This window comes from Eptesicus fuscus, chromosome 12 (assembly GCF_027574615.1).
Source record: "Eptesicus fuscus isolate TK198812 chromosome 12, DD_ASM_mEF_20220401, whole genome shotgun sequence".
Classification (NCBI taxonomy): domain Eukaryota; kingdom Metazoa; phylum Chordata; class Mammalia; order Chiroptera; family Vespertilionidae; genus Eptesicus; species Eptesicus fuscus.
In genome coordinates, this window is record NC_072484.1 from 71,536,854 (window position 1) to 71,555,692 (window position 18,839).

The 18,839-nt window shown below is 39.1% G+C and overlaps 1 protein-coding gene and 1 pseudogene across 2 annotated transcripts in view; both read left to right on the forward strand.

The window, feature by feature from the left end:
• The window catches only part of ZHX3 (zinc fingers and homeoboxes 3), a 130,321-nt gene that overhangs the window by 104,336 nt on the left and 7,146 nt on the right, over nt 1-18,839 (forward strand). The window lies entirely within an intron of this gene.
• LOC103303978 (N-acetylgalactosaminyltransferase 7-like) lies at nt 12,308-14,129 on the forward strand (annotated as a pseudogene).

An 18,839-nucleotide genomic window follows, 5' to 3' on the forward strand; every position in this document is an offset into this window, starting at 1 on the left:
GGTTTAACCCTTTGCACTCGCTTGCTTTTTTCTCGATTCCTTTATTCTACTCGGGATTTAATTTTTTAAATACCCCAGATTTTACAAAGCGCGGCAGTAGAATAAAAAACTGGAGTTTCTTTTCATACAAACTTATTTATTTGTTGTTTTTTTTAATATTTCAAATTATTGATACATTCAAAGAGTAATTTTAATCTCGACATCCGAGTGCAAAAGGTTAAAGATAGATCTAAACCTGGGAATCAGGTCCAGGTAAGAAAGGAGCTCTGTAATAGTTGTAAGTGATAATGAGTCTCAGACCATGGAGATGATACTCAAATGGAGACTGGATAACAGGTTGCTGTAGGGCTTTTTTTAATGGGAAAGAGATTGCTCTGCATGGATTGTCCCCTTCCTCTATTGTGGATGTCTCTTAAGTTGTTTTAAAACTATGTCTGTAAACTGAAGGCCTAGGGATTATATTTAGATGTAGATGAAGTGCCCAGATGCAGCACTACAGAAGTGAAACCCAAAGCCCATCTGTATTTATTAAAAGTTTGGATGTAAAGTTCTACCTAGTATTCAACCCCAGTCACATATTCTTTAAGGACCTCTGCTTCAACCCCATTAGCCACTCACTTTCTCACTTGTTGCTCTTTGTAATAACAACCCACATACTTTGGAAAATGTTTTCTTCCATTTATATATTCAAATTTTGTTTTTAATACATAGCACATTTGTAATTTTTTAGAATTTAAAAAGGTTCACAAGGAAAAGCTTCTGTCTCTCTGTGCCCCTCCCCAGAGGCAATGACTAGTTTCTCATGTATTTGTCTAGAGATATTTAAGTGTAAATATACATAAGCACAAGTATTCGTTGCTTTAAAAATATGTCAAGATATCTTGAAGATGACTCCATAGCAATATAAAAAGTGTTCGCTTGTTCATTTTCACAGGTGCATACTATCCATTCCTCTGTGGTTAGTTAGCTTATTTCCAAGCCTTTGCTTTCACAGTGTTGCCAGTGGCTTACCTTATACATGCTTGAATGCACACATGTACAAGTACACCTGTAAGCTACATTTTAAAGGCAGACTTGCTGAATCAAAGAGATTGGGCATTTATAATTTTGTTAGCTCTTAAAAAATAGTTCTCAATAGAGATTTTACCAAGTTTCACTCCTACAAGCAGTTTATGAGAATGCCTTATTTCCTTAACCCTTGTCAGCTAAGTATATTGTCAAACCTTTTGAGCTTTTCCAAAGTGAGTGAAAGAAAGAGAAAGTGATTTTAATTAGTATTTTTCTTACTCTTAGTGAAATCGAGCATCCTTTCTCCTGTGTAAAATCTTAATGGGCTTTGTAGTGAGGCCATTGAAGAAGTTCATCAATGCCAACTGAGCCTGGAAGGAGAGGAGGAGCGCTATATTCACAGAAGAGAGCCAGAGTTCCTTTTCAATGAGTGTTCTTGGGAGGTTCGAGCAGGCCCACTAGCCTTCAAGCTATTTTAGCCTGTAAACTCTCTGGCCCACACTGGAAAAATTCAATTAAAACAAACCAAATGTAATTCAGAAGTAAAACCATATCCAGAACAAACCATTTATATTGCTTTTTTAATTTTTAGTTTTAAATTAAATAAAGTACTTTGCTTTTGTACTTGGACCAAGATTTAGGATGCAAATACATTTTAACGGAATGTGTTTAACTTTGGAAGGAGCTATCTCACACCTCTGAGGGTGTAGCTTCTGACTAGTTGGCTCTCAAGGTGTCCTAGGTTTGCTCCCAGCCTCCCCCCTCCCACCCTTCCTGCAGTTTCTCTGTTGGTTCAAGCAGATTTTGGCAAAGACCAGAGTCTTTTCACTGGGAATATTGGCATTGCATAGCCCCCATGCTCATTAGTAGCCTGACCCATTAGTCCTCTGAAATGCTTCTGACCAAACCTGCTTAGTCCAGTTTTTCACCTAGAAAGGGACCGTCCAGTCTTGGCAGCACAGACCTGACTTTGCTTTTTGCAGTAAACTTGCAGGTTCAAACCTATCTTGTTTGATGTCAATGCCATGCTTTCAGTTGCTTAGGTCAAAACTCTCCAAGACAAAGCTCCCCTATGGATACGCTATTCACACGCTCCATCAGTCCCCGAGGAAATCTTGTGGGCTCTGCTTCCTAAATGTATGCAGAAACCAGCCACTTCTCTGTCATCATGGTCCAAGCTGGGTTGCTGCCATAACCTCCTGACAGATTTCCTGCTTCTCCACTCGTTTTTCCTGCAGTCTGTTCTCAATACAGCCAGAGAGGCGTCCTGTAGGCCACAGATCTGGTCATGTGAGGCCTCTGCTCCAAGCCCTCGCATGGCACTGCCCATCTCAGAGAAACCAAAGTCATTACAGTGGCTCTGCACAGTCAGCCTTCTCGCCTTTCTGGCCTTTTCTTCTCCTGCTCTCTCTGTGACCACTGCTACTCAGCTGGACTGGCCTTGCTCTGCTTTGAACAAACCAGACTCACTCCCCCATCCAGGTCCTCTCACCAGCTGTGCCTCTGCCTGGACTGCTCCTCCCACACATCTAGATGGCTCACTTCCTCACCTCCAAGTCTCTGCTCCATTGCCCGTTCTCAGTGAGGCCATTCTGACCACCATATTTAAACTTGCAGCCTCATCCCTTCCCCACCCATCACACTCACTGTCCCCTGTCCTGCTTTATTTTTCTCCATTGCACTTTAACACAATTTCATATACTTGTTTAGTTTATTGTCTTTCCTTCAAACTAAAATGTAAACTCCAGGAAGGTAGAGTTTTTATAGCTTTTTTTTTTTTTTTCTCACCCATATTCTAGAATGTAGAACAATGCCTAGCATAGGGTGGGTGCTTAGTAAACATTTGTTAAATGAATTATCTTTCTTTTCTCTACCAAACTTGTTCCCCAAAGTCTGCCAAACCTAAACTGAAACAACATGTGTTGTATTTTGATACTGGTACTGGTTATACAAACTAAATCCTAGAGCACTGATCCATGTTTTTCTGGTGAATATCACAGTATAACACCTGGAATCATTTGGGTAACAACTCTTGTGGAAGGATTAAGTATAACCCAAGAAACTTCATTAAGGAAAGTGACAGATACATTTGGGTGACATCTGGAGACTTAGATTTAGATCCAGGTGCCACTTCTAAGAGGGTGATAGTCAGGTAAGAGCACATTCGGAGAAGAGCAGTGGGGATGGTGCAGACATTCCAACCCATTACACCAAATACAGGAATGAGGATGATTGGCTTGGAGGGAGAAAGAAGATTCTTTTCCAAGTGTTAAAAAAGATCTCATGTGGAAGATTAAGAGGTCTACAGATCTGCTCTATAGACCTATAATCACCTCCTTATTGCCTTCCACCCCATCCAAAGCAGGTCCAGCTTTTGTGGAACCTGAACATTAGAAGGGAGCCCCTCCTAAGGTAAAAAAAAAAAAAAGTATAAAGAGTATAAGTATAAATTTATAAAAATATAGATACAGGCTTTGGAAGGTGTAGGGTCCTGGAAGTTAGTTTCATTATCTTCACGGTAAATCCACCACATTTAGATTTCCCCTGCCAGCAAAACTGAGCTCCTTGTAACTTTCCAAAAATGTTTTCTCTTCCCTCTGGCTTTGCATCAAGTGTTCCCTCTGTCCAGAGCACCCTTTTCTCAACATGTCTACTTGGTAGTATCTACTCATCCTTCAGCCTCTAATTCAAAGGCTATCCCCTCTGTGAGGTCTTCCCCCAGCCCTCCAGAAAACTTAGGTGGGTGCTAAGTCTTTCCCTGCCCTCGTGAATCTTGTGCATGTTTCCACTACAACACTCAGCTTAGTGTTTGAGTTTGGTTAATTTGTTTGTGTGGCTTTCCTTCTGTTGTGTATCAGGTAGGATGGGTTGAATTATGCTGTAGTAACAAGCAACTCCAAAAACTTCAGTGGCTTAAAATAACAGGTTGTTTCTTGCTCACACTGTGTGTACATTGTGGGTCAGCTTTTGTTCTCCCTTTTTAGGACCCAGGCTAATAGAATAGCCACAGTACGGGAATTGCCAGTTGCTTGGCCAGAGAGTAAATTGTGAACCAAAGCATGAACTTTCTTCTAGAACTTTCCCCTGGAGATAACATATTTGCTTACATTTCACTGGTTATATACTTCAGTTTAGGTGGACAGGGAAATCCAATTTGTCCAAAAGGAGAGTCCGCCCCAGAATATTGATGAATGGCCTGGTATCCACTATAAACTATTAGCTTCTTGACTACAGTATGGCATCTGTTAAAAAATATCTGTATAGCCAATACCTAGCAAGTAGTACTTAGCACATAGTAAGTCCTTGACTCTTTTTGAGTAAAAAATTAAATTTAGTGAGTAAAGGTAATTTTGGGGATGCTTAAAGAAGGATCATTTCCAACATATTTTCTGCTTTAGTAGGTGCCGACCTCCCAGTCTTCAGAGATATTCAAATATAGGGTATCCTAACCACCTCATGGTATTCAAGATGATTCATGTAAAGATGAGTGGTTGAAATCTAAAGTGGTCTCTAAAGTCCCTTTAATTCTGAGGCCTTTGTATTTATATTATAATCACCTTTTTGGCTTGAGAAAGAATAAATTAGTGTTCACTACAGAGGTGATAACATCTGATTGGAGCAGGCTATTTCTGTTGGTGACTTGACAGAAACAAGAATTATTTGAGGGGGGAAATAAGTAGAGCTCTGGCCCTGATCCCTCCACTGAATGGTAATTGCAAAGTGCAGAAAGTATTGTGACCCTTACTTATTGAGAGAGCAAAACAAGGCCAGCTCTGGGCTCGACGTTGCTTTGACACTTGAGGATTCGGGTTTAGAAACAGGCTTGAAGTCTTCAAATGCCTTCATTTCAGTAGAAATCTGGTGATTCTAGCCAGTGGATCTGTTGCACGGCCAAGGTCGTGCCCCACACATTCCTGAGGATGGATACTTTCCCTTGTGTTGGTTTTGTTATAGATTCCTGCTGACTAACCTTGGTCTCATCACTTAGCCCCCTGTACCAGAGTTCTCTTGTCCTAGGTAATAGTAAATAATGCATCCCCTCTTCAGACTGTACAAAAGTGTTATAAATAATAAGGCTCATGATAGCCCTGTCAAGTCATTTTAATTTTAAAAAATAACAACACTAGAATAATTGAGCTTTAAGAATTTTGAGCCCTTTGTAAGAAGGCTCAAAATAATATAATTGCCCATGTAAATAATGTCAAAATAATTAAAGGTGATAGGTTTATCATTCAGTTGATATTCAGAGTGAATGTGGTCTGAAAAAGAACATTAAGACTTAGAGTCAGGCCGAAACCTGTTTGGCTCAGTGGATAGAGCGTCGGCCTGCAGACTCAAGGGTCCCAGGTTCGATTCCGGTCAAGGGCATGTACCTTGGTTGCGTGCACATCCCCAGTAGGGGGTGTGCAAGAGGCAGCTGATCGATGTTTCTCTCATCGATGTTTCTAACTATCCCTCTCTCTTCCTCTCTGTAAAAAATCAATAAAATACATTAAAAAAAAAAAAAAAGACTTAGAGTCAGAATATCAGTCTCACCACAAATCTGCTGTGTGACTTTGGTTATATCACCTTCCCTTTCTTGCTCAGTAGCTCCTCAATGCTAAAACGGGGGAAAGGACAATAATATCCAATTCAGGAGACTATGAAGATGGATCAGAAGAGGTGAAAGTGCTCTGCACACCATGAAGCACTCTGGGTGATGGAATTGAAGAAAATCTAGTGTCCTGGTTGGTCATGGAAATTTCTCAGATTTACTTTTTAGCAGAGCAGTGGCACCATCAGTGCAAACTGATCCACTTGTACGTGGTGTTATCTTATACTTCAAAAGTCTCTTGAGATGGAACCCATTGTGTAATTTGGAGTTTATGGCAGTGGTTCACAGTGCCAGCTACTACCACTGTTGGGATCACTTGACTCATGCCAGAAATCAATTCTAAAAGGTACTCATGCATTTCAGCCTTGATTCAATTCACATGGGAACCTGATGGATTCTTTGTTATGGTTTCTTTGCATATATGGCCCCAGAACAACTTTTTGACACTTCCAGTGTATGGGGTCACTAATTTTTTCAGCTATTATATGCAGCTTCACACAAATATGCATTTTAAAAGAATATTTGTATCTAGGACTCTTTTCAAGGTCAAACTCTGCATTTCCTAAGGATTCTGCTCAATCAAATTGTGCCCTTATGGATTTCAGGGTGTCAAGAATCCATTGAAGTGGTCAAATCCATTGATGATTTGAAATTGATGCAGTTGCCCCCCTTGGTATCTTTGGGGGATTGGTTCTAGGACCTTCTATGGATATCAGAATCTGCAAATGATCAAGTTCCTTATATAAAATACTGTAGTATTTGCGTATAACCTACACACATCTCCCATATACTTATTTATATATTTTAATATCATCAAATATTCTTTTAATCTTTATCCCATATACTTTAAATCATCTCTAGATTACTTATAACATCTAATACAATGTAAATGCTATGTAAATAGTTATTAGACTGTATTTAGGGAATAGTGACACGAAAAATGTCTGTACATGTTCAGTATAGGCACAACTATTGTAGATCTAACTATAGAGGGTACATGTAAGGAACAGTGTAACTTTTTTTGCATATTACTTTCTTTATTGGTTAAGGTATTACATATTTGTCCTCATCCCCCCCATTACCTTCTCACCCACCCCCACTCCTGCCCTCACCCCCCTGTTGTCTGTGTCCACCGGTTAGGCTTATATGCATGTATACAAGTCCTTTGGTTGATCTCTCCCCTTTACCTCCACCCTCCCCTACCTTCCCTCTGAGGTTTGACAGTCTGATCAATGCTTCCCTGTCTCTGGATCTGTTTTTGATCATTAGTTTATGTTGTTCATTATTTCCCATAGATGAGTGAGATCATGTGATATTTATCTTTCTCTGACTAGCTTATTTCACTTCGCATAATGCTCTCCAGGTCCATCCATGGTAGGAATTCCTTCTTTTTTAGCACAGCGTAGTATTCCATTGTGTAGATGTACCACAGTTTTTTAATCCACTCATCTGCTGATGGGCACTTAGGCTGTTTCCAAATCTTAGCTATGGTAAATTGTGCTGCTATGAACATAGGGGTGCATATATTTTTTTCTGATTGGTGTTTCTGTTTTCTTGGAATATATTCCTAGAAGTGGTATTACTGGGTCAAATGGGAGTTCCATTTTTAGTTTTTTGAGGAAACTCCATACTGTTCTCCACAGTGGCTGTACCAATCTGCATTCCCACCAGCAGTGCACGAGTGTTCCTTTTTCTCCGCATCCTCGCCAGCATTTGTCGTTTATTGATTTGTTGATGATAGCCATTCTGACAGGTGTGAGATGGTACCACATTGTCATTTTGATTTGCATCTCTCGGATAATTAATGACTTTGAGCATGTTTTCATATGTCTCTTGGCCTTTTCTTCTGTCTTCTTTTGAAAAGTTTCTATTTAGGTCCGTTGCCCATTTCTTGATTGGTTTGTTTATCTTCCTTTTGTTGAGTTGTATGAGTTCCCTGTAAATGTTGGAGAGTAAACCCTTATCAGTGATAACATTGGCAAATATGCTTTCCCATGTAGTGGTCTTTCTTGTTGTTTTGTTGATGGTTTCTTTTGCTGTGCAAAAGCTTTTTATTTTGATGTAGTCCCATTTGTTTATTTTCTCTTTATTTTCCATTGCCCTAGGAGCAGTATCAGTGAAGAAGTTCCTTCAGCATATGTCTGAGATTTTGCTGCCTATGGATTCCTCTAGTATTTTTATGGTTTCCCGTCTTATGTTTAAGTCCTTTATCCATTTTGAGTTTATTTTTGTGTATGGTGTAAGTTGGTGGTCTAGTTTAATTTTTGTGCATGTATCTGTCCAATTTTCCCAAAACCATTTATTGAAGAGACTGTCCTGATTCCATTGTATGTTCATGCCTCCTTTGTCGAATATTAATTGGGCATAGTGGTTTGGGTCGATTTCTGGGTTCTCTGTTCTATTCCATTGATCTATATGTCTGTTCTTGTGCCAGTACCAGGCTGTTTCGAGAACAGTGGCTTTGTAATACAGCTTGATATCTGGTATTGAGATCCCACCTACTTTGTTCTTTTTTCTCAGGATTGCTGCAGCTATTCGGGGTCTTTTTTTATTCCAGATGAATTTTTGGAGAGTTCGTTCTACGTCTGTGAAATATGCCATTGGTATTTAATGGGGATTGCATTTAATCTATAGATTGCTTTGGATAGTATGGACATTTTGTTGATGTTGATTCTACCAATCCATGAACACGGTATGTTCTTCTATCTGTTTATATCTTCCTCTATCTCTTTTTTCAGTGTCCTGTAGTTTTTTGCATATAGGTCAACAATGTAACTTTTAAAAAATATTTTTGATCCCCAGTTGGTTGAATGTGTGGATACAAAACCCCTTGCATACATATTTGATTGTATTTGAAAACAGTGAGTGGTCATATTCCCTCCACCTCCCTGGTTATTATTTATTGTTCCAGTTGAATTACTTCAATAAGACAAGGTTGCCAAGTAAATGATATGATAGTGATACCAATTAGGGCCTACATTTCAACAAAGCCTTGGCATCTATGGGTATATCAGGACCCCTCTCCTACCTCTTTGGTTCATGTCACACTGAAACCTTCCAACTCTAAATGAGTAATCCACAACCATTTCATTTGCTGGCCACCTAATTTGCACTGTTAATTTTATTTATTCAAACAATATAGAAGGCATAAACTAAAAAAAAAAATACAGAGACATTGAAAAAATTTTATAGTGAACATCCATCTACTCACCACCTAGATTTTTACCATTAACATCTTACAACTTGATGGCATTTTTATTGTGATTATAATTGTACTGAATTTAGAGATTAATCTAGAGAGAACTGACATTCATATAATTCTGAATTTTACCTCTAGGAATATGCTATGACTCTCCATTTATTTAGGTCTTTTTGTTCTTATTGAAGTTTTATAGTTATTGTCCTATAGATTTTACACATGTCTTAAAAGGTTTACTTTGAGATCTTTTCCAGATTTGGTTGTTAATATGAATGCTTCCCACAACCCCATTTCCTTCTGTAATTGATTATTTTTTGGCATAAGAGAAATTTAATGTATATTGCAAATGTACCTCATTATCTTACTCAGTTCTTTTATTATAAGTTTTTAGGAGATAATCTCCTCATTTGCAAATAACACTGGTTTATCTCACCTTTTTTTTTTATGTCTATTCCTCATATTTCTTTTTCGTGTCATATTTTACTGTCTAGGATCCCACTATAATGTTAAATAGTGATAGTGGGAATCCTTACCTTCTTCCTGACTTGAATGTGTCACTATTAGGTACAATGTTTGCTATGATTTCTGATAGAGATTCTTTATCTAAGGATGTTGTATTCCCTTCATTTGCTAATTTTTTTTAAGAATGAGAATTTAGACTTAACACCACCAATGAACAATTGGGCCTTATAGACATATACAGACCATTCCACTCAATAGCATAATATACATCTTTTCCTCAAGTGCTAATGGAACATTCTCTAAGACAGATCACATGGTAGGATACAAAACAAGTCTTAACAAATTGAAGTCATACCAAGGATCTTTTCCAACCACAGTTGAACAAAACTAGAAATTAATAGCAAAAGGAAAACTGGAAAATTCTCAAATATGTGGAAATAAAACAATACATTCTTGAACAACACTGGGCCAAGGAGAAATCAGAAAACATCTTGAAAAGAAAAAAACAAACAAAAACCCACAACATTCCAAAACTTATGGGTACAGCAAAAGCAGTAGTAAGGACATTTATAGCAGTAAATGTCTACATTTTAAAAAGAAAATATACCTCAAATAAGAAACCTAGCTTTATACCTCAAGGAACTAGGAAAAGAAGAAAAAACTAAAGCCCAAGTAAGCAGAAGAAGGAAATAATAAAGATCACAGCAAAAAATAAAATAGATGCAAAATAGTTATGAGGATGTAAAGTACAACATAGGGAATCTATACTAATAAAAGGGTAATATGCTAATTAGACCAGACCAGACAAAGCCATGGTGGCGAGGGCTGAGGCAGAGGCAGTTAGGGGCAACCAGGACGGCAGGGGAGGGCAGTTAGGGGGCAATCAGGCTGGCAGGCAGAGTGGTTAGGAGAGATCAGGCAGGCAGGCAGGTGAGCAGTTAGTAGCCAGCAGTCCCCGATTGCAAGAGGGATGGCCAACTGCAGTCAGACATTCCCTGAGGGGTCCCGGATTGGAGAGGGTGCAGGCCAGGCTGAGGGACCCCTCACCTCCGTGCACGAATTTTGTGTACCGGGCCTCTAGCATAGTCAATAATATTGTAATAACTATGTATGATGCCAGGTGAGTACTGGAAATATCAGGGGGAACACTTTGTAAAGTATGTGATTGTCTAACCACTGTACTGTATACCTGAAACTAATATAAAATAATATTGAATATAAACTGTAATTGAAAAGTAAAATAAAAAACAAAATAGAGAATAAGAAAACAATAGAAAAAGTAAAGAAGTTTTTTTAAAAAAGATCAATGAAATTGACAAACCCTTAGCCAGACTAATAAAAAAGAGAGAAGATCCACTAATAAAAATCTATAATAATAAAAGCTTAATATGCTAATTAGACCAGACAGCCGAACTACCTTCCGGACGTCCTTCCAGATGACCTTCCAGATGAAGCTGGGACTGCAAGGGCCAAGGCAGCTGCCGTGGCTACGAGAACCAAGGCAAGCCATCACGGCTGCAAGGGCCAAGCCCTTGCATGAATTTCGTGCATCGGGCCTATAGTTAGAAAAGAAAGAGGCAACAGTACAATTAATACCACAAAAATAAAAAGGATTATAATAGAATATTATGAACAGTTATACATCAACAAATTGTATAGCCTAGAAGAAATGGATACATTCCTGGAAACATGCAACCTACCACAACTGAATAATGAAGAAATAAAAATCTGGCCAGACATGTAACTAGTAAGGAGATTGAATCAATATAAAAAATCCTCCCAACAAAGAAAAACTCAGGACCTGATGACTTCACTGGAAATTTCTACCAAACATTTGAAGAATTAACACCAAATCTTCTCAAACTCTTCCAAAATTTGAAAAGGAAGAACACTTTCAAATTTATTTTATGAGGTCAGCATTACCCTAATACCAAAATGAGACAAAGATACTATAAGAAAAGAAAACTATAGACCAAATATTCCTCATGAATATTGATACAAAAAATGCTCAACAAAATACTAGCAAATTGAATTCAACAACACATTAAAAGTGTTATATATCTTGACCAAGTGAAATTATCTCTGGAATGCAAGGACGATTCAACAAATGAAAATCAATCAATGTAATATAAAACAGCAGATTAGCAGAATGAAGGACAAAAACCATATGATTATTTCAATTGATGCAGAAAGAGCACTTCATAAAATTAAACATCCTTTCATGATGAGAGCACTCAACAAACTAGGAATATAAGGCCTGGTGCACAAAAATTCGTGCACTTGGGGGGTCCTGCAGCCCAGCCTGAGCCCTCTCGCAGTCCAGGACTCCTTGAGGGATGTCCACCTGCCGGCTTAGGCCTGCTCCCTGGGGTGTTGGGCCTAAGCTGGCAGTCATACATCCCTCTGGCAGCCCGGGAACCCTTGAGAGATGTTCAACTGACAGCTTAGACCTGCTCCCCGGGGGGAGCGGGCCTAAGCTGCAGTTGGACATCGTTAGCGCTGCCGAGGAGGCAGGAGAGGCTCCCGCCACCACCGCTGTGCTCCCAGCTGTCAGCGCACTTGTGGCTGAGTGGAGCTCCCCCTGTGGGAGCGCACTGACCACCAGGGGGCAGCTCCTGCATTGAGCGTCTGCCCCCTGGTGGTCAGTGCGCATCATAGCAACCGGTTGTCCCACTGTTAGGGTCAATTTACATATTACCCTTTTATTGTAGAGGATAATGAAGGCCATATAGGAAAAACCCACAGCTAATACACCTAATTGTGAAAAACTGAAAGCTTTTCCTCTATGATCAGGAACAAGACAAGGCAAGGATGCCTGTTTTCACCACTTCTGTTCAACATACTACTGGAAGTCTTAGGAGAGCAATTGTTGAGGAAAAAGAAAGAGAGGAGAAGAACTGTGGTGGTAGCTACACCGGCTTTGTGTGTCTCTAGCTGCTGGAGGAAGTTGAGGCTGAAGATTGGGTTCAGCTTATGCAGTTTGCTGGTGGTGTGAAGCTTCCTGGGGTTAGTGGTCCTCTGATCTTTCATATCCCCATGGCTGGATGACCCTAGCCTGCTCAGCAGGATGGGGATGCAAGTATTGGCATTATGATGGAAACCTGCTCACTTCCAGTGTTGTCATTGTCTTCCATAATGAAGGATGGTCAGCCCTCAAGAGAACAGTCCACAGTGTAATTAAAACGTCTTTGAGGAAATATTTAACAGAAATTGTGTTAATTGATTATTTAAGCAATAACAAACAAAACAAAACACGTAAAAGAACTAGTTGGCCCTGGCTCGTGTGGTTCAGTTGGTCATGCACCAGGGAGTTGCAGGTTAGATTCCCCCTCAGGGCACATGCCTGGGTTGTGGGCTCAATCCACAGTAGGGGGTGTGCAGGAGGTGGCTGGTCAGTGTTTTTTTTTTTTTCTGTTTTGTTTTGTTTTCTTGTTAATCCTCACCCTAGGATATTCCCTCCATTAATTTTTTAGAGAGAGTCGAAGGGAGGAAGAGAAAGAGAGAGAGAGAGAAACATTGATGAGAGAAAGACACATCAATTGGTTGCCTCCCACATGTGCCCAGATGGGACCTGGGGATTGAACCTGCAACGCAGGTATGTGCCCTTGACTGGGAATCAAACCCGCGACCCCTCAGTGTGTGGGCCGATGCTCTAATCACTGAGAAATACCAGCCAGGGATTACATTGCTGTTTTTCTTCCTCTCCATTCCTCTCTTTAAAAATCAATAAAAATTTAAAAAGAAAATTTTTAAAGAAAAACTAAATGACTATGTTAAGCTGTGGAATGGCCTATTAAAGATATTTTGAAATGAGAGAAGAGAAGGTTTAAATCAAGCACAAAGTATTGGTCCCCAGAAGGCTAAACTTGGACAGGTTTTAATATACCTAGTTAACTGTTATGCACCACTTGCAGATCCCATTTCTAAGGACAGAACCTTTTATACTGTGCCGATTACAGATATCATAAATGGTAACACATGAAATTATACTCCAAGGGGTGATGATGAAGCTGGGTGTGCCCTAGGAGCATGGGATTGGAGTATGCTCTGGAAATAAGTGCCTCTGACCCTTCAAGAGAAGAGAATGAGACAAAAATTGAACCATATCTTTATGACTCAGGCCCCCATATTTGAGGAGAGAAAACTTTGAGATCTCATACAAAATATGGCAGTGTGGTGGCAAATTACTGTTTGTCCCTTGTTCTTATGTGGGACATATCTACCATCTTGAGGGCTGGCAAGGGAATCCTCTGCTCACTTACGTTAGGTCTTCTGCAACTCTGAAGAATTACGTTAGAGTTGTAGAGGTTTGGTGGAATGAGTATAAAGACTACTTCTGTGCTAGTCATCCTGAATCAAAAGGTGTTAGCATATGGAGATGTCTCTGAGCTGAAAAATTTTCAAGAAGATCACAACTGCATAAGTTTTAAATGGTTCATGGGAGAAATTGCTTATGATATCACCTCACACTACCCTTTGCCACCCAAACATGTTGACTGAGAAAAATCAGAGGCTTGGAAACTTGGCTGCATTAGCTAGCATGGGAAAAACAAATGGAGGCTTTGTTGAACTAGGACCCTGCCACTGGAGAGGAGGGAACCGGCTTCTCCAAATCAGCAAAGCTAATCAGCTCATGCAGTATGACTAGTATTTGACAGAGGGGCCTAAAGGGTCAAAAATTATGGTTACACACTGTAATCTAAATGAATTTAAGGAATGGCAGAACTCCAGGCCTGCACAGATTCACTCCCATCCTTTCAGGAAAGTGCTTAGACCGCTCTGACATCTTCCATCCTGTTCCTCTCCAATTGTGCCTCCAGTCAAATGACTCAGAAGTGGGAAATGAATAACACCCAGAATGCTTAGAAAGAATAAAAGAAACCAATAACCTGCCTACTGACACATGCATTTCCACAGGATTGAAAACCGCCTGAAAACTGCTGTAGCTATTGATTCTGTTCTGCTCCAGGCCCAGCACCTCCTGATCAGTTTGAAGGACGGTGATAAACTGTGACTTTACATAACATTGTCATCTGCAGTTACTGTTTACAAACCAAACTGCTTTTACCTTAACCTTTGTAGATATTTACATCTTCTTTGTTTTGTTTTAAGTGATGTTGGTAATGTGTGCACTTAGCTCTGTTTAGAACAGAGTTAAAAGCATCATTGTCTTCTTTGGGATTTCACTCAGGGGTCTAACAGGCAGTTTGGTGTGTTTTTTAAACACTTGAAAAAAGGTCAGAGTAACCAGATTTTCACATATAACTTGGAGATTATCAGCCTACTGTGAAGAAAACTTGTTTGGATTTAAACATTTATTAAGACAGTATAGAAAAAACAATTATTGCAAATGGTCAATTAGATTTTAATTTATAAATAGTCTTTTATTGTTCAAAATATTAAAATTATATGTTGAGTAGGGGTGGGGAATAATATGAGAGGGGAATGGCAAGAAAATTAAGCATTTTTGATCCTGTAATCATAATACCATGACAATGAAAGGAATTGAAAACTCCTGCCAAAGGGAAATGTTTTTAATTAAAGCTTAAAGAATCAAAGGAAGAATATATTTGTTTAAAAGAAAAGCCTACAAATTTGTTTCCTTTCAGCTTAATTCTTATATTTGGAGAATCCGTTAAATATCCTAAACAGAATTTTATTTATAACTTGAATTGTCAGTTTGTATTTTGCTGCTGATCTGTGATCAACCATTTTAACTTTCATTCATCTTCAGAGATGTTTAAAAAGGAATCTATAATAATAAAAGCATAATATGCTAATTAGACTAGACAGCCGAATGACCTTCTGGACATCCTTCCAGAAACTGGGGCTGTGAGGGCCAAGGCAGCCGCTGCGGCTGCGAGGGCTGAGCCCCTTGCAGGAATTTCGTGCATTGGGCCTCTAGTACATTTATATGCCTATATAGCTGCAAAATAAATCAACTATAAAAAAGAAAGAAAATTATTTCTGTTCACAGATGAACTGATCATATATGTAGAAGACCCTAAAAATTCCACACACAAAAAAAAAACTGTAAGAAAAAAGAATTCAACAACGTTGCAGGACACAAATCAACACACAAAAATAATTTTTTTCCTACATGTTAATAGTGAAAAATCCAAAAAGGAAAACAATCTCATTTACAATAGCATCAAAAAGAACAAAATACTTAAGGATAAATTTAATCAAGGAGTCAAGACTTGTATGAAAAAAACTACAAAACAATGCTGAAAATTTAAAGAAGACACAAATAAATAGACATCTCATGTTCATGAATTGGAAAACTAAATATTGTTAAGATGTCCATATTATCCAAAGCTATCTACAGATTCAAAGCAATCCCTATCAAAATCCCATTGGCATTTCTTTTTGCAGAACTAGAAAAAAAAAATCCTAAAATTCATGTGGAATCTCAAAGGACCCTGAAAAGAAAAGAAGAAAATCTTCAGAAAGAAAATTAAAGCTGGGGACCTCACACATCCTGATTTCAAAATATACAGGGGTGGGTAAAAGTGGGTTTGCAGTTGTTCTTATGGAAAATAATACAATAAATAATATAAGAATACACTGTTTCCTTACTCACAACTGTAAACCTACTTTTGCCAACCCTGTATTACAAAGGTACAGTGATCAAAACTGTATGATACACACCTGGCCGGTGTGGCTCATTGGTTGAGTGTCACCGTAGGAACCAGGAGGTCATGGTTCAATTCCCAGTCACGGCACATGCCCTGATTGCGGGCTTGATTCCCAGTGGCAGCCAGTCAATGATTCTCTCTCATCATTGATATTTCTCTCCCACTCCCTTCTTCTCTGAAATCAATAAAAATACTTTTTTAAAAAACTGTATGACACTGGTATAAAGATATCCATAGACCAATGAAACAGACTTGAGTCCAATGAACTCCTTCATATATAGTCAAATGATCTGCAACAAGGTTGCCAAGGCTACACAAAGGAGAAAGGACAGTAGCTTTAATAAATGGTGCTGGAAAACTGGATATCCACATGCAAAAGAATGAGGTTGGACCGTTACCTTTAACCATATACAAAAATTAACTCAAAGACCTAAACCAGTGATTTTCAACCTTTTTTATCTCATGGCACATGTAAACTAATTACTAAAATTATGTGGCACTAACAGAAAATACATGTTTTGCCTCACAAAAAATAGGTATAATATTGATTCATTCACACCAGTTGACTATTGTTGTGTTGGCATTTTTTTTTATTTGACAATCTAAGAAAAGAGATCAGTGCCCCTGACTAAATAGTCAAGTACTGCACACCAGTGTGCCGTGGTACACCATTTGAAAATCACTGACCTAAACATAAGACTTGAAACTATAAAACTGCTAAGAGAACAAAACAACAACAACAACAAAAAAACAGGGCAAAAGCTTCATGACATTGGTTTGCCAATGATTTATTGGATTTAACAACAACAACAAAAACCCACAATAATAAACAAGTGGGACTAAATCAAACTTAAAAACTTTGCATCAAAGGAACTAATCAACAGAGTGCAAAGGCCATACTGTTTTCCATAGAAGCTATACAATGGTACATTTCCACCAACAATGACAAGGGTTCCAATTTTTCTACATCCTCAACAACTCTTGATATTTTCTGTTATTTACTTACTAGAGGCCCAGTGCATGAAAATTCATGCACTGGAGGGGTGGTCCCTCAGCCCGGCCTGCCTCCTGTCACAGTCCGGGAGCCCTCAGGGGTGGGAGGCGACCCAGCGATCAGGGGAAGGTGATGTCCCATCACACCTCTGCTGCTGCCACTGCCGGCAGTGCAAGCCTCAGCCGGCCCTTGTTACCTGAGCCTCATGTGGCCCTGGGTGGCTGGGCAGCCGCAATCCGAGGCCTGCCTGCGCCTTGGGCCGGCCCTGGGCTGCTGGGGGGCTGAGGGGACTGGGGGACTCTGGAGGCAGGCATGCAGGGCGGGCCCGGCCTTGCCACACACCTGCCGCCCCAGTGGGGCTGAGGGGACTGGGTGCCGCCATCTTTGAGGGCGGGGCAGTCAATTAGTATATTCCCTCCTTATTGGCTGTGAGTGTCACCATCTTTGCAATGGTGTGAGGGTCAATTAGCATATTCCCTCTTTATTAGATAGGATTTGTGTTGTTTTTTTTGTAGTGGCCATCCTAAGGGTATGAAGTGATATCTCATTGTGATATTGATTTACATTTTCCTAATGACTAATGATGTTGAACACTTTCTTTTTAAACAACTGCAGCCCTTCCTGGGGACCACCCCCAACAGCAGCCTCTAGATCTGGGCTGCTGCCAATGCTGCCTGGATGGCCATGGAGCTCTGAGCTCCACCAGTCGTCACTGTTGAGCACTTTTTAATGTATTTACTGGCCATTTGTATATATTTTTTAGAGAAATGTCTTTTCAAATCCTTTACCTATTTTTTAATTGGGTATTTTGTTTTTTATTGTTGAGTTGTAAGAGTTCTTTATTCTGGATACAAGCCCCTTATCAGATACATGATTTGCAAATATATTCTCTGATTTTGCAAGTTGTCTTTTTCTCTTTCTTGGTGCTGACCTTGGAGGCCTAAAAGTTTTTAATTTTAAGTCTAATTTATCTGTTTTTTATTACATCACTTGTGCTTTCAAATATTCTATTTGATGTCTTCAGTTATTTACCTCAAAATATGATTTGCTCATTGGAAACAACTGTGTTGTTCTTAGTTTCCTGATTTGGAATTATAAAGCAAATGATTGAAAATGTTTGTCAATAATATATAGAGGAACTCAGAAATGTTGATACTTACTGAGCTGGTAAGCCCATTTCTGTGAACTCAGCCTTAAGAAATCGTTTAATAGAATAAATACATCCTATATATCCAGAGGTCATTTCACGGTCACCTGTGAGCAAGGGATGCTAGAAACCTGTTCAATAGCAGAGGAGTATGAATTAAGTCCATAGTGGTACATTATTAAGCAGCTATTGAATGTTATAATTATGAAGCTTATTTAATGAAAATGTTTATGATGTCATGTTCAGTGAAAAAAAACAGAAGTGTGTGCCCATGATGATTAAAAATATGTGTGAGCCCTAGCTGGTTTGACTCAATGGATAGAGCCTTGGCCTGTGGACTGAAGGGTCCTGGGTTCAATTCCAGTCAAGGACACGTACCTCGGTTGTGGGCTTGATCCCTGGCCCTGGTCAGGGCCTATGCAGGAGGCAACCAATCAAGGTTTCTCTGTCTCTCCCTTTCCCTTCCACTCTCTCTGAAGATCAATTTTTTAAAAATGTGTGAAATATTTGCACTAAGTGGAAGAATATACAAAATTACAGGTGGTTTTATTTTCTTAAATTTTATTTAATACTGATATTTTATCTTTACAATTAAAAATTAAGTATAGAAGATTTGTGCATGATATTTCAAATTGGTCGGGAAATGGTGACAGGCGATTAGATCCTGGGTGTATGTTTATCCTTCTCACACTATTTTTTAATAGTAATTATTTTTTATTATCATGATCATTAGCATTAGACTTACAAACAGAAAAAGTTTGCTGAGTTTATTCACTAAGAATATGTATAGAGATATT